This window comes from Corvus kubaryi, unplaced genomic scaffold, assembly GCF_017639235.1.
Source record: "Corvus kubaryi isolate FWS band 111438036 unplaced genomic scaffold, C.kubaryi_AGA036_p1.0 68, whole genome shotgun sequence".
Lineage (NCBI taxonomy): Eukaryota > Metazoa > Chordata > Aves > Passeriformes > Corvidae > Corvus > Corvus kubaryi.
The window spans coordinates 18,532,613-18,544,741 of record NW_024582056.1 but is presented as its reverse complement, the minus strand read 5'-3'; the positions used below and the strand labels follow the sequence as shown (position 1 = coordinate 18,544,741).

The window sequence follows — 12,129 nt, the reverse complement described above, 5'->3', positions numbered from 1 at the left end:
AATAATGAAAAGTAGGATGATGTTATCAGCTTGATGTATAATAGTCACATATTTTCTCAGGGATATAAAATTCTGTTTTTATGCATTCTGCATAATATCTCCCTTTGCACACACCTCCAGTGACTAAAAAAGGTATGCCCATGGGTACAACCAGAATAGTAGTCTTGCAGTTTGGATGGTAATTAAAAAGAAAATTGCAGAAACTAATTTTGTTTCCTGTAAAACTAATGGCAAAATCACCAAAAGATTTGACTGTGTAGAAAAATGCTCTATAAAATATAAAATATAAGGATAGATAATGAAGACATAAGTATTAAAAAATATAATTTGATAATGGAAATCCATTAGTACTTGTGCAATAACACAAGTACAGATTATTGAAAATACCTAATTGAGTCTGAAAGATGCATTTTAAGATGAGCTGTCAGTTGAAATGAGCATCCAAGAAATTGAGAAAGGAAGTCTGTTTAAAACAGCAAGCTCTGAATAACTGTAAATTCTCATTGCATGAGATGTGGCATGGCCATCAGAGCTTACGAGGAGATCAGTGGGATAAAAGGGAGTAAAGTATGCAAAACAGACACATTGTTGTGCTGTGTTTGGACCACCTTCATCTCAAACCATATCAGAGCTGCTTCAAGGAATGTTTGGTAAGAGTTTTTGGATGGCTAAAACCAGAAGCCTGGAGGGCCTTGGAATCTGAAACCCTTATGAAGTCACATTACTGACACAGCATTTGCTGACAGCCTTCTGACAAAATCTCTGTCACAGACTTCCCACGTTAACCTCTGTGCTTCAGACCTCATTTAATTTCACTTCAGATTGAGTCTGTTTTGGGCACAATCCTCCTCCTGTTACATTTTTTTTTGTCCACTGTTTTTCAAAGTACTAAATAAACATCTGGTATTATAGAAAGCTAGTATGTAACGAGAATGAAAATAATTTTAAAAAGACAAGGGAATCACTATTAAAAAATTATTTGGTTAACAGGGTAAGCAAAAACTGAAAGACATAAAGATGTATGTCTGCATTAATAAAAGAAGCATAGTTAGCTTTCTAGCTTTTGATTGACATAATTTCTGTTATCTGCTTGTGACTGTATATTGTACGGATACAAATCACTAGCACTTTTTTTTCCCCCACAGAATAGTTTTATTCTTCTTCAAATCAAAGTGAGCAGTGTTTTTAACTTTCTGTCTCAGGCTTTATGAAGATGTTGACTATAATAAGGGATCATTAAAGTCCATATTCACTTCATAGGTCAGTGTAGCACCTTCCTTGCATGTGGTATCATTATAATTTTTTAAACATTAAAACCTAGAAAAAATAACACAGAATTTAAGTGTGATATATTCTGTTTAAATTACTGTTTTATTATTAAAATTTGTTTCAGATTTCCCTAGCCATCCTATAAAGTGACATAATCTCCTAACTAAAATGTCTAATTTATTTTCTCGTGTTCCCAATATTGTTGAAATTGGCCAGTGCTACTCTAGGTGCCAAAGCTCTAACAGACTCCAAAGAAACAAAATGGTTTGTCTGATTTTATTTTCAATTATCATTATGCTAATAGAAAAAAACATTTAACCTAAGATGAGAGAATAATCCCATTACCAAACAAATTCAGTGGGTAAATACAAGGGTGATTTATAGAAATGAATGTTTGGAATATAGACATTTAGAAAAAAAAGAGACAGTTTCATTTATATTGAGAATAGAACCTGATAATGAGTGATTTATGTTTGGACCAGTTCCAGTAACTTCTCAATCCACTGGAGAGTTTCCAGCCTACTGAGAGGATGAAATGAGAGGGTTTATGAAGGGAAATGGATGATGTACTGTGTTATTTGTGAGAAGAAAAGGGGATGGAAGGACCGGTACACATTTCACATAGTCACTGTAGTGTACATTGTGTACACTCCACAAAATGTTTTTCCTCAGTCTTTCCAAAGCCACAGATGAGCAGATTCATAGACAACTGGAGACTTGATTACACAGATTACAGTGTGAAAATGATATGTTTTGGCTGTTATCATGTATGGCTAAACATCATCTACAAGAGAATAGACTCCAGGCAGATACACATTGGTGTATTCAGAATCTCAGTAACCTCTTGATGCCTTGATAGTAGGTGATCCTTTGGACTCTATGGATGAAATACACTCCCTCCTGAGCTAAAATAATAAAGTACTCTTGACTCATTACTCTCTGAGTTTTTTAGAAAGTTGTGAATTATATGGAGAAGAGGTTATTCACAAAGGCTAATTGCCATAGTCCCTCGGTGCAAGCAAAGAAGCATCCCTGAAGGAACCAACAGAATTACGTCCCAAGTTTAGATGTGCAAAACAGTTCCTTGAAAAACATCTGTATCTACATAGACTGGAAAGTTCTCTTATGAGGAAAGACCCCACAAAAAAAAAAAGTTTTAGCTATTAAAACTTCATGTTGATCATCCAGCCCTTTGATTCTTACAAAATTTACTTCTGTGGACATGCTGACAAACACAGAAACTTGTAAAATACAAAAATGCAACACAACCGATAAATGAATAAACATCTTTTCATCTTTTTATTTTATTTTTTGTTGCTACAACATGAAATTTTGCACCCTGAAAAATACTACTGCTCTCCAATTTATTGAATATGCACTTGATATTTGTCTCCTGATGTGAGAAGAGATCCATATTCGTATTTATTTTGCTCTAAATTAGCCACTCGCTTATTGACCCTAAATAGTTATCATCTCAGCTGGAAATATATTAGAGTTCTAGTTGCCAAACAAATATTCAGCAAAAGATGAATAAAAGCATATGGGGAGGAAAAACCCGCAAAGTTTTCACTGCCAATATAATGGAAGGCATTCTGGCGGACAGCCATCTGCACCCGCTGAACAGAGGGATCCTGGGATGACATTGATCGATTTAACAGTAGGAAGGTATTAATGATATTCAGCACTGATGGCTGAGCCACTTCACACTCATTTGCATTTCCATTCATCATCTCAGCATTTATCATTATGAGGCGAATGCCAGAACTAATTAAAGTCTGGGCTAACAGGGTGACATGGGAGTCCAGCCGCTACTTATACTGAGGAAATATGGGAAACTTTCCAGCAGGAAGTAGACCAACCTTACACCAAACCCAATTAACTTAATTCCTAACTAAACCATTTGAGGGTCCTTCATTTGAATAAACTAAAAAGCTGTGACTGAAGTTACACCATGTCTTTTTCTCCTTGCGCTCTAGTAGTTTCATGACTCAATAACATTGTCTGATGTAGACATTTGGGAGATTTCCTTAATGTGACTCCACTCCTCCTCAGTGATCCCCTCCTAATTTTGTCATAGGAAACAGAGATACTATTTCAGATTCTGAGATAAAAATTCAGTTTTAAAACTAAATTCTAACATAATTTGGTTGATCCTGAAGAGACTTAAAATGTATTGTGAATGTCCTAGTAAAAAAAAAGACACTCAAAACTGGAATACACAGAAATCTATTGTTTATGTAATAAGGCTAGTAAATTACCTCTTCAAAGAGAAATTAAAATTATTTTTATGTGTTCTCTAGCACAAAAATATGAAATATTTCTTCTCTGCAGACAAAGACTTGCTTGGCATATGACAGGTAGACAAGCTGTCCTATTAGCTGCATTGAGGCAACATGTGAGCAAAATGATCAAGATGCGTCTTGGAAAGTTTTGGTTTCAAGAATCTCCTTGCTGAGAGCTGAGAATAATCATAAGCATATATTTTATCAAGTTCCACTTAGGTCAGGTCTCCAGCACCTTTAGGTTCCTTTGAAATTTCCAAACAGAAAGAACAAATGTGAGAGGAGAAAGGTGTCGTAGCACAGAACACAATAGAAAATCTTTGCAAGTAAGTTACTTTCACATTTTTAATTTTTTTTCCAAATATAGGTAGAAAAGTAATCTTTTCAAGTGTGGATTTTAGTAAACATTATCTTTATTAATGGTTCTATATGCTGTTTTATATTTCAAAGCAATATTTTATTTTTTCTTTCTACATGCATAAAGAGACATTTGATCTAGGGTCTGGGTGACATGGTATCATTTCATTGCCCAAGGAATTTCTCTATTAGTAAAATAAATACATACCACCAGGTCAAATATCAAGTTCCCATGTCCACAACAAAAACTCCTCAGTTTCCTGTCTACAACACACTTAGAAGGAAACATGGCTTTTATTCTCTTTTGCAAAAACATTAATGGTTTTAAAAGAGGTGCAACATCTTTATCTGTCTAGTGACATCCCTCCGTTCATATCCACATATACGAGAAAAGGCCATGCTTCTGTGGGAAAGGCTGGGTCTCTCCCATGATGCTTCAAAACAGTCAAGAGATTCATAGATTAAAATCAAATTTTCATAAACCCTTTTGAAATTTAATGAGGAAAGTAGTGAGCCTGTAGTCTTGGTGAATCTTGTATCTTCTTCTAAGAGGAAACAGCCTTTGGTCATACCAAGTTTTTAGTGATTTCATTGCATAGGTTCATCTGGAATGCATAAAAGTCAGACAGGCATGGATGAACTGCTCAGGCTCTTTTTACCAGGCATTGATGAAAAATATAGGCATTTTATAAAAGCAGAATGAAGATACGCAGGAGATAATTTTAATTTTCTTTTCATGCTGGCCAATTTAAATTTAGTCTTCCTTTGTGGTAACCACTTTGTCCTCTTCATGACATGTATTTCTGAACCATTCACATGGCCAGGCAGTGTGTAGCCTGTAAAAAAGATCAATGAACAACGAAAGGTTAGATTATATTGACTTAATGTTGATTAGTTTACACTGAGTTGTCTGCTGCAAAAGATGTCAGAGCTTTTGTAGTTCATTAGCTCCCATCAATTGAACACTGGCTTAAATTAGTACATGAGGCTCTTCTTTTCTGTTATGTAATTTCTACTTGCATTTCATGCTTAGCTTTCCTGTCTGTACTTTCATGTGATGGCTGTTACAACAGTTTTCTCCATGAGAGAAAAGGAAAAGAAAGAGCCTGAAAAAATCAGAATGATTGCCAGGTGAGATCCTGCTCATTTTGCCTAGGGAAGTTATCCCACTTGCTATGATCAGTAAGATCTCTGACACCAGTTATATCAGAAGTGTTATTCACCTGAAACATCTTGCAATCGTGCTGGGAAATGACACCTTATAATTTAAAAAAGTATGACTTTACTAAATTATACCCTTACTGTCACAAATTCAGTTGCAGCTTTTGGAATTTATGATCACAGATCTGAACAAATTTGGATTCCATAAAAATATTTGCTGTTATAAAAAAAGTGTCAAAAATTTGGTTCTGAAACAGCTCTAATATATAATGCTAATAATATGATTTTTTTTATCTTTGAGGAGAGAGAAAGAGCACAAATTTAGAATCGTGGAATGGCTGAGGTGGGAAGGGACCTCTGGAAGCCCTCTGATCCAACCTCCTTGCTCAAGCAGGCCCACCTACAGCCAGTTGCCCAGGACCATGTCCAGGAAGACTTTGAATATCTCTAAGGATGGAGACTCAACAACCTCTATGGGCAACCTGCACCAGTGCTCAGTCACCCTCAGTGTAAAAAACTTATTCCTCATGTTAAGGAATAAACAGGACAGAACAAGAACAGGTTTTTATACTTATTTTTGTCAAGAAGCAGGATATTTTCTACAAGCTGGCCAACCTTCCAGCTGTGCTCTGTGGCAGACTCCTTCCACCACCATTACCACAGACTCTGAAATATGTTAGAAAAGGATGAAAGTTGCTGCCAGAAATACAAAAAGTGTATTGCACAAAACTTGGTTTGGCATGATTAATCCAAATTGGCAAAGGAATGACTGCTAAAAAGAGGGCCTGTAGGAAATAAAATACTGCAAAGACTAAAGTTTGCACTTGAAAGTAGAACTATTTATAGATTTCAAATTTTATATATTTGAACTTTGATTCATAACTTCAGTGTCATTAATTATCAGTTTGCACAAAATAATTTTAGTCTGCTTGGAACATCTTTGCCAAAATGTTGTTGACATCTTTTGATTTGGGGTTCTATGGAATATTTTGATTTCAACATAATTTAGTTTCACTATTAAAACAAATGCCAATATTTTATTTCTTCTAAAATATCCCAGTCTTAACTTAAAATGATAAAAATAAGACTCCTTATGTTACTAGATTCTTAAAAACAGCATTATTTCAAAATCTCCATTATTTAAAGTAATTTTGACTTTCAGGAAGTCTTAGCATTGCTAAGAAAAGAGATACCGTAGAAATATATAATTGTAGTTCCATCTATGCGCTCTACACAAAGCATATAATCATGAGCTCTGTCTTTGGAAAGGTTTTTGGGGTTTTTTGGCCAAAATTCTAACAAGAAAGCCACGCGAAAATGAATTACGATTACAAAAAAAAACCTTATGTAAAAAAGGAAAAATACATAAAAGTCCCGAGTGATCGTAATGATGTCTCTTAAATCTTCTTTTCCACTCCAATAATTTGAACTAGCCAAGAAACTTTCCAAGTTATTGATGTAGGAAAAATCTCACTCTATGCACCTGCATCACCTCATTATAATTCTTCTTCTCTTCCACTCTGTTCTTCTGACTGGTAAGCTCATGAGCCCATACATGGTAAAACTACATGTGCATATAATGTAGGGTAGAAATTATTTCTTGATATTACCCAGCCAGTCAAAAAGACACCAGACACAGAAACAAAATATATGGTATTATAGAAGCCACCTTGATTTTAACTTCTTTGCTCAATGATATGAATCAGGTAAGACAATGCAACGTGAATTCTGGTCATCCAGAGAATGATACGTAATAGTTGTAGATAAAACTGATTCTTATTCTGCTCCTGTTTGTACATGAAAAATCAGTGAAGAACTATAATTTGGACATTTCAACCACATTTCAAAAGAAAAGGAAAAAACAAAACCAGGATATCGGGGATATTAGATTCAAAATCTGATTATAGCTTTTGAAATTAGGATTAAACTTTGAAGTAAGTAGAGTTTTTATTTTCTTTTAACAGAAAGGACTACTGTTAATTCTGTTTTAATATGAGCTTTACTAGGCAGTAAAGGTGCAATATTTTGGTGATTTATGTTTCTTGTACATCACCTTGCAAGGTACTATCATTAAATGTCCAATAAGTATCTGATACAACCAAAATAAAACTGGTGGTCAGTCGGATATTAACTATACTTATGGCTGCTATATCAGTTAATCTCAAGATAAACATACAGTGTCTGGTCTCATAGAAAAACATAATGACTATGTTACTGAATTTATTATGAGTTTTATAAACAAGTATTTAAATGCCCAAGTCCTGGGTTGTTTTTTTAAAGTTACTTAATTGTTACATATGGCTAAAAGAAATACAGGTATAGATAAATACATAATTATAGAAAATGCAATAAAACTCAAAAAATCATGTGAAATATCATACCGGTTTCATTTATTTTTTTTAACTTAAATTCTTAACCAATTAAATATAATGAAATAAAGAAGTTTATTTTATTAAAGGAGGCTTTTATACAACACAATCTAAATAAGCCTTTTTTTATCTCTTCTAAAATTAAACTCACAGGACAAAGGACTGAGAAAGTTTGAGGCTTTTTTTAGGGTAGTCATGAAAATAATCAAATACACTATCATGCCTGAGCTTCCCTACTTTGAAACATAGAGATAATTCATGAAGTGAATTTCATGATCTTGCCATTTAAAAGGTTTCCATGGAGAAGTAATCAGAATTGTTCTGTATGATGATATTTATTATTCATGGTCCTACTCTAGCAGTAAAATAGCTAATAAAACAACCTTAGAGAAGGAAATACTGCAGCAGGCATTCTGTGACTCTCTTGTAATGGATAAGGACTTCAGATTCACTTGTAAAGACTCTATTCCTCACTGTGTTCATGGTTATGCATTTACAGGAACACACAATAAATATTATTTTTTATCTCATTTTCATGTTCTTTTATAGTGAATAAACACCATAACATAAATATGAAATATTTCCCATCTGGAAAAGGGAAATACAGTCCAGTCCCAGTAAAAATAAGCATAGCAATCATTATCATTGTAAAACCAAACTAGCCAGATTGGCTGATAAATGGTACATCTTCTCAAGGTATGAAGCTGAAAATACTCCTGGAAGATACTGCACTCAAGTTCTTGTGCAGTCACTGTAGAAAGATGAGAAAATAATAATAATAAAAAAAAATATAAATTTTGTCCCCCAGGAAAAAAAAAAAAAAAGATGAGAAAGAGAAAAAGGAAGAAAGGAAGAAAGGAAGAAAGGAAGAAAGGAAGAAAGGAAGAAAGAACTTCCAACAACTTGTTTTCCCTGGTTCCTTTTTTATAATAAAAGAATAGTTTTGTGAACACTGTCAGCCTTATGCCATATGTTCCAGGAAACTAGGGACCCTTGAAGAAGAAGAGGCTTTTGAATTATTGATCAATGATTAGCAAATGCAATCGAAATTGTAGACTTGACGTTGTGCAGGGATTCATAATTTATGAGTGGACAAAATAGTAGGTAGCAGAGGTAGTGGTAGGTGATTTCAGCCCCCATATTGATTACTTAAAACAACAGGAGGTAAGTGTAGTGTGACAGACAGAACAAAAACTGACAGCTCACTGCCTGTCCATCACTACAGACTGAGCACTGAGGGAATAAAGCTTAGTGTAGAAGCAAATACATTTCTATTGTGTGTCTTTGATCATTATGCTGTTCCACTAGACCAAAGGACATATTTGTTTATAATTTATGTATTCCCTTACTATAAAAGATTGATAGCATCCTATTAGATACCATAGTATCTAAATATCTAGATAGTTTGTACCTGTAACAGCTTGAGATGCAATATTGTGGAACATTTGCATAGCCTATCAGCAAATGTAAAAACCTGGAAAGGAGACGAGGCATGGAAAGGAGACGAGGCATGTCTGGCACCAGCCTAGAAGTCAGCTCTGTTTTCTATCCTTTGCTGTGGTCTGCCTGCTCTTCTTGGGCTGCTGTAATTCTTCCTTACAGATCAGCTCTTGAGAATACTGACTCAGAAACAGACCCATCCTGTCAAGAAAAAAGCAGTTTCCACCTGTAATTCTATGGATTGGTGAAAGAGGAGTAAGCGGGGGAGGGGAGTCATCCAGTCTCCAGCTCACAACTGCATGGTCATTTCTGCACCCAAGTAAGCAATCTCTGTGTGTATCAACAGAGGTAAACTTCTTCATCCTTGAAGAGCTGAAAGAAGTCTATGACTGCACCAAGTGATTAAGTGACACTGGGGAAGGGTCTAAGACTTTTTGCTGATAAGTTACAGTATATTTGGTTGGAATCATGCTGCTACAAAACCCATTCACAGACATATGGTTGGCTTGTGGTCCTCTGCTGCTTCACAACAGGGAGAGGCGTGTCTGAACAATTATATTCTGTTTTCTACCCCTACTATAAGTCAGCATGACCCCAAAAATTATGCAAGAGTTTATTAAAAAAAAAAAAATTAAAAAGGAGAAAAACAAGAAAAAATGTCCAAAACCCCGGAAAAGTGATTTGAACAAGTAGGCAAGCAACGGAAGAGCAGAAGTTTCCAGCATTAGGACAGAAGCTAGAGAAAACAAGATGTCTGTGAAGAGCTGGGATGTGGACACAAGATGATGTTGACTGCCTACAAACTGAAGCATATATAGGAAAGTGGACACTGGGAGTGCATTATTTAAATCACGGAAAACTGGAGGATAATTCAAGGGACGTTGAGTGATGAGTGTGGCCTGGGACCTGTATCTAAAGAAAACTCTTACTGACATTTGGTTTTCAAATTTATTTTGGTTAATATGCTCTGTTGTAAGATTTTTAAGAAAAATAAGACCTATTTTTCACCTGGAGCAAATTAAGACAGTGCACAGGGATTCATGTAAAAAGATAATTTGCCTGATGAATTACATTCAAATACCATGAAAGTCCAATACTTTTATGTAAACAACACCCCACAGTGTAACCTCATAATCCAAATCATCATTGGGGTAATGACCATAGAAAATGGGCCTTATGCAAGAGAAACCAACTAGTTCTGATGACAAACACTTTTGCCTTTAATGACGACAATATTTTTAGCTGGAGGAAGAGTTAGAAAAGATGGAAAGAATGAGTAGATTACTTGAGTAATGAAAATTACCCAGGAAAGCCTTCAAGGGAGAAAAGGTATCTCTTTCTCTGCACGCTTGTAGAGGAAACTGCTAACAGGAAAGAGACGTTCCCTGGTCCTAGCAACTGTTTTTTTCACAGCAGCTGGCAGAATGCCTTCCCACTTCCCTGCATCAAGTAGCCTTTGAAAATTCCACTTCACTTCAGCTCTACACAGCTTGTGACACTGCTAATGCCTGTTGGAAGTGGGAAATTTAACCATTTTTGTCAGTCTTCATCACACATCTTCCAAGGAAAAGCCAGCATAATTAGAGAAGTCTGTGACTACAGATTTAAATGAATACCACTTCAAATGAATACAACTTTATAAGAAATATTTTTATAAAAATAATTAATTTTTTAAATAAAAATAGAACACATTTAATAAAAATAACATACATTTTTTAAGATAACTGAGATTTCTCGCTTAAATTCCATGTTATGTTAATCCCACAGCATATGATTCAGGGATGCAAGTGAATAAGTAAAGTAAAATATAAAAATTAAAATGAATATATTTGAAAATCTGTTAGAGTGGGCATGATTCTGTTATTATAAGATGCTACTACAAATGGCAAATTTTGCATTTAAGACATTCCAACTTTAAGTGTAAAGATATATTTTGCATAGAATAGCCTTGTTTTTACTGGAGAAAGGGTTTTCATGAGTTAAAGATGCATGAAATGTTATTTTTTCTTTATTTATTTTTTAAAAAAAGCAAATAAGGAAGTTTGTCCTTCAGAAGTCATGATATGATCTGCTTAACACCTTCATTGCTTCATGTTTGATGAGTATTATATTCATCCCAAACACATGTTATTTAAATCCTACAGAGTAGCATACCATCCTACATTGTACCTTTTTTGTTCTTTATAGTGGCACTAGGAATGATGCTCTGTCAGGATTTCTATATCTTCATACAGATAATTAACTTCCCTTTAAGATATATTGCATGAGTTTGGCAGCTGCTTCAAAATAGTTATTGTTTGTAGAGTAAATGAGTTTTCATGGTTTGGCTGGTTTGGGTTTTTTATTTCCCCATAGGAAACTGAGGATAAAAAAAATGAAGCATCATAAGGATAATGTGAGATGATTTATAATTATTTCTGATAAACACTGCATACCTGGAGCTGCATGAAATTCCTTCTGCCTCTCCTCTTGACAGATTACAGTCTACCCATGTCATGGGTTAGCAAGCATAGTCCCAGAAGTGATGTTCTTGCGAAGGGGTGCTTACAGCTTCCTCTGTGACCTGATAGAACCTATCAGTGGCCAGTTTGAATATGGACAATTCTTTGAGCCACTTAAAGTTGTGACCGCCTCTGTGATCCACACTTAAGAATAGACAAACTCCCCCCCCAAGCTCTCTCTCGTTTCCGGCGCTGGGACAGGTGGCTGCGGGGCCCCTGTGGGGCCCAGTGGGCACAGCCCAGGCCCTGCTTGGGCCAGGCCGGGCCGGGCCACGGCCATCCTGGAGCCATGGACCTGTTCCAGCCGTGGAACCCCCCCCACTGCCTTGCCGTGGGCAGCCGGAGCGGCTCGGCTCTCCCCCCTCTCCACTGCAATAAGAAAAATTCAACATTCCAGCTGCAAAGCTGCAAGGCCGAGGTGAGAGTAACCCTTTTATTGCTGTGAAGAGCTGAAAACCTGAGGGAAGAGAAAGAGGAGATGCTTAAAGCTGAAATTCTGTTGTAAAGCTATGATATATCAGAATATCCCATTGTAATTTCATGAAGATATGGGGGGTGGAGTGCTCAGTTCAACTTGTTAGCAAAAGCACCTGTGCTGAGATAGGCAGATGCTGACGCAGCTGTAATTTCATGAGAAGTTTGGACAGGGAGAGATGGACCAGATATGGGCTTTTCTCCAAATGGGAAAGGAGAAACCTCAGTTCATAGAGATGCTCCCAGAGGTAGTCCTAAAGATGAAACTGAAGAAGA

General features: G+C 35.8%; 1 long non-coding RNA gene across 1 annotated transcript; it reads right to left on the bottom strand.

The window, feature by feature from the left end:
* Window positions 1-3,942: 3,942 nt before the first annotated feature.
* On the bottom strand, window positions 3,943-11,395 carry LOC121674526. The gene is made up of 2 exons (XR_006019665.1): window positions 11,314-11,395; window positions 3,943-4,744 (listed from the first exon to the last, which is right to left on the bottom strand). It is a non-coding gene; the product is annotated as an uncharacterized LOC121674526 (long non-coding RNA).
* Window positions 11,396-12,129: the final 734 nt, after the last annotated feature.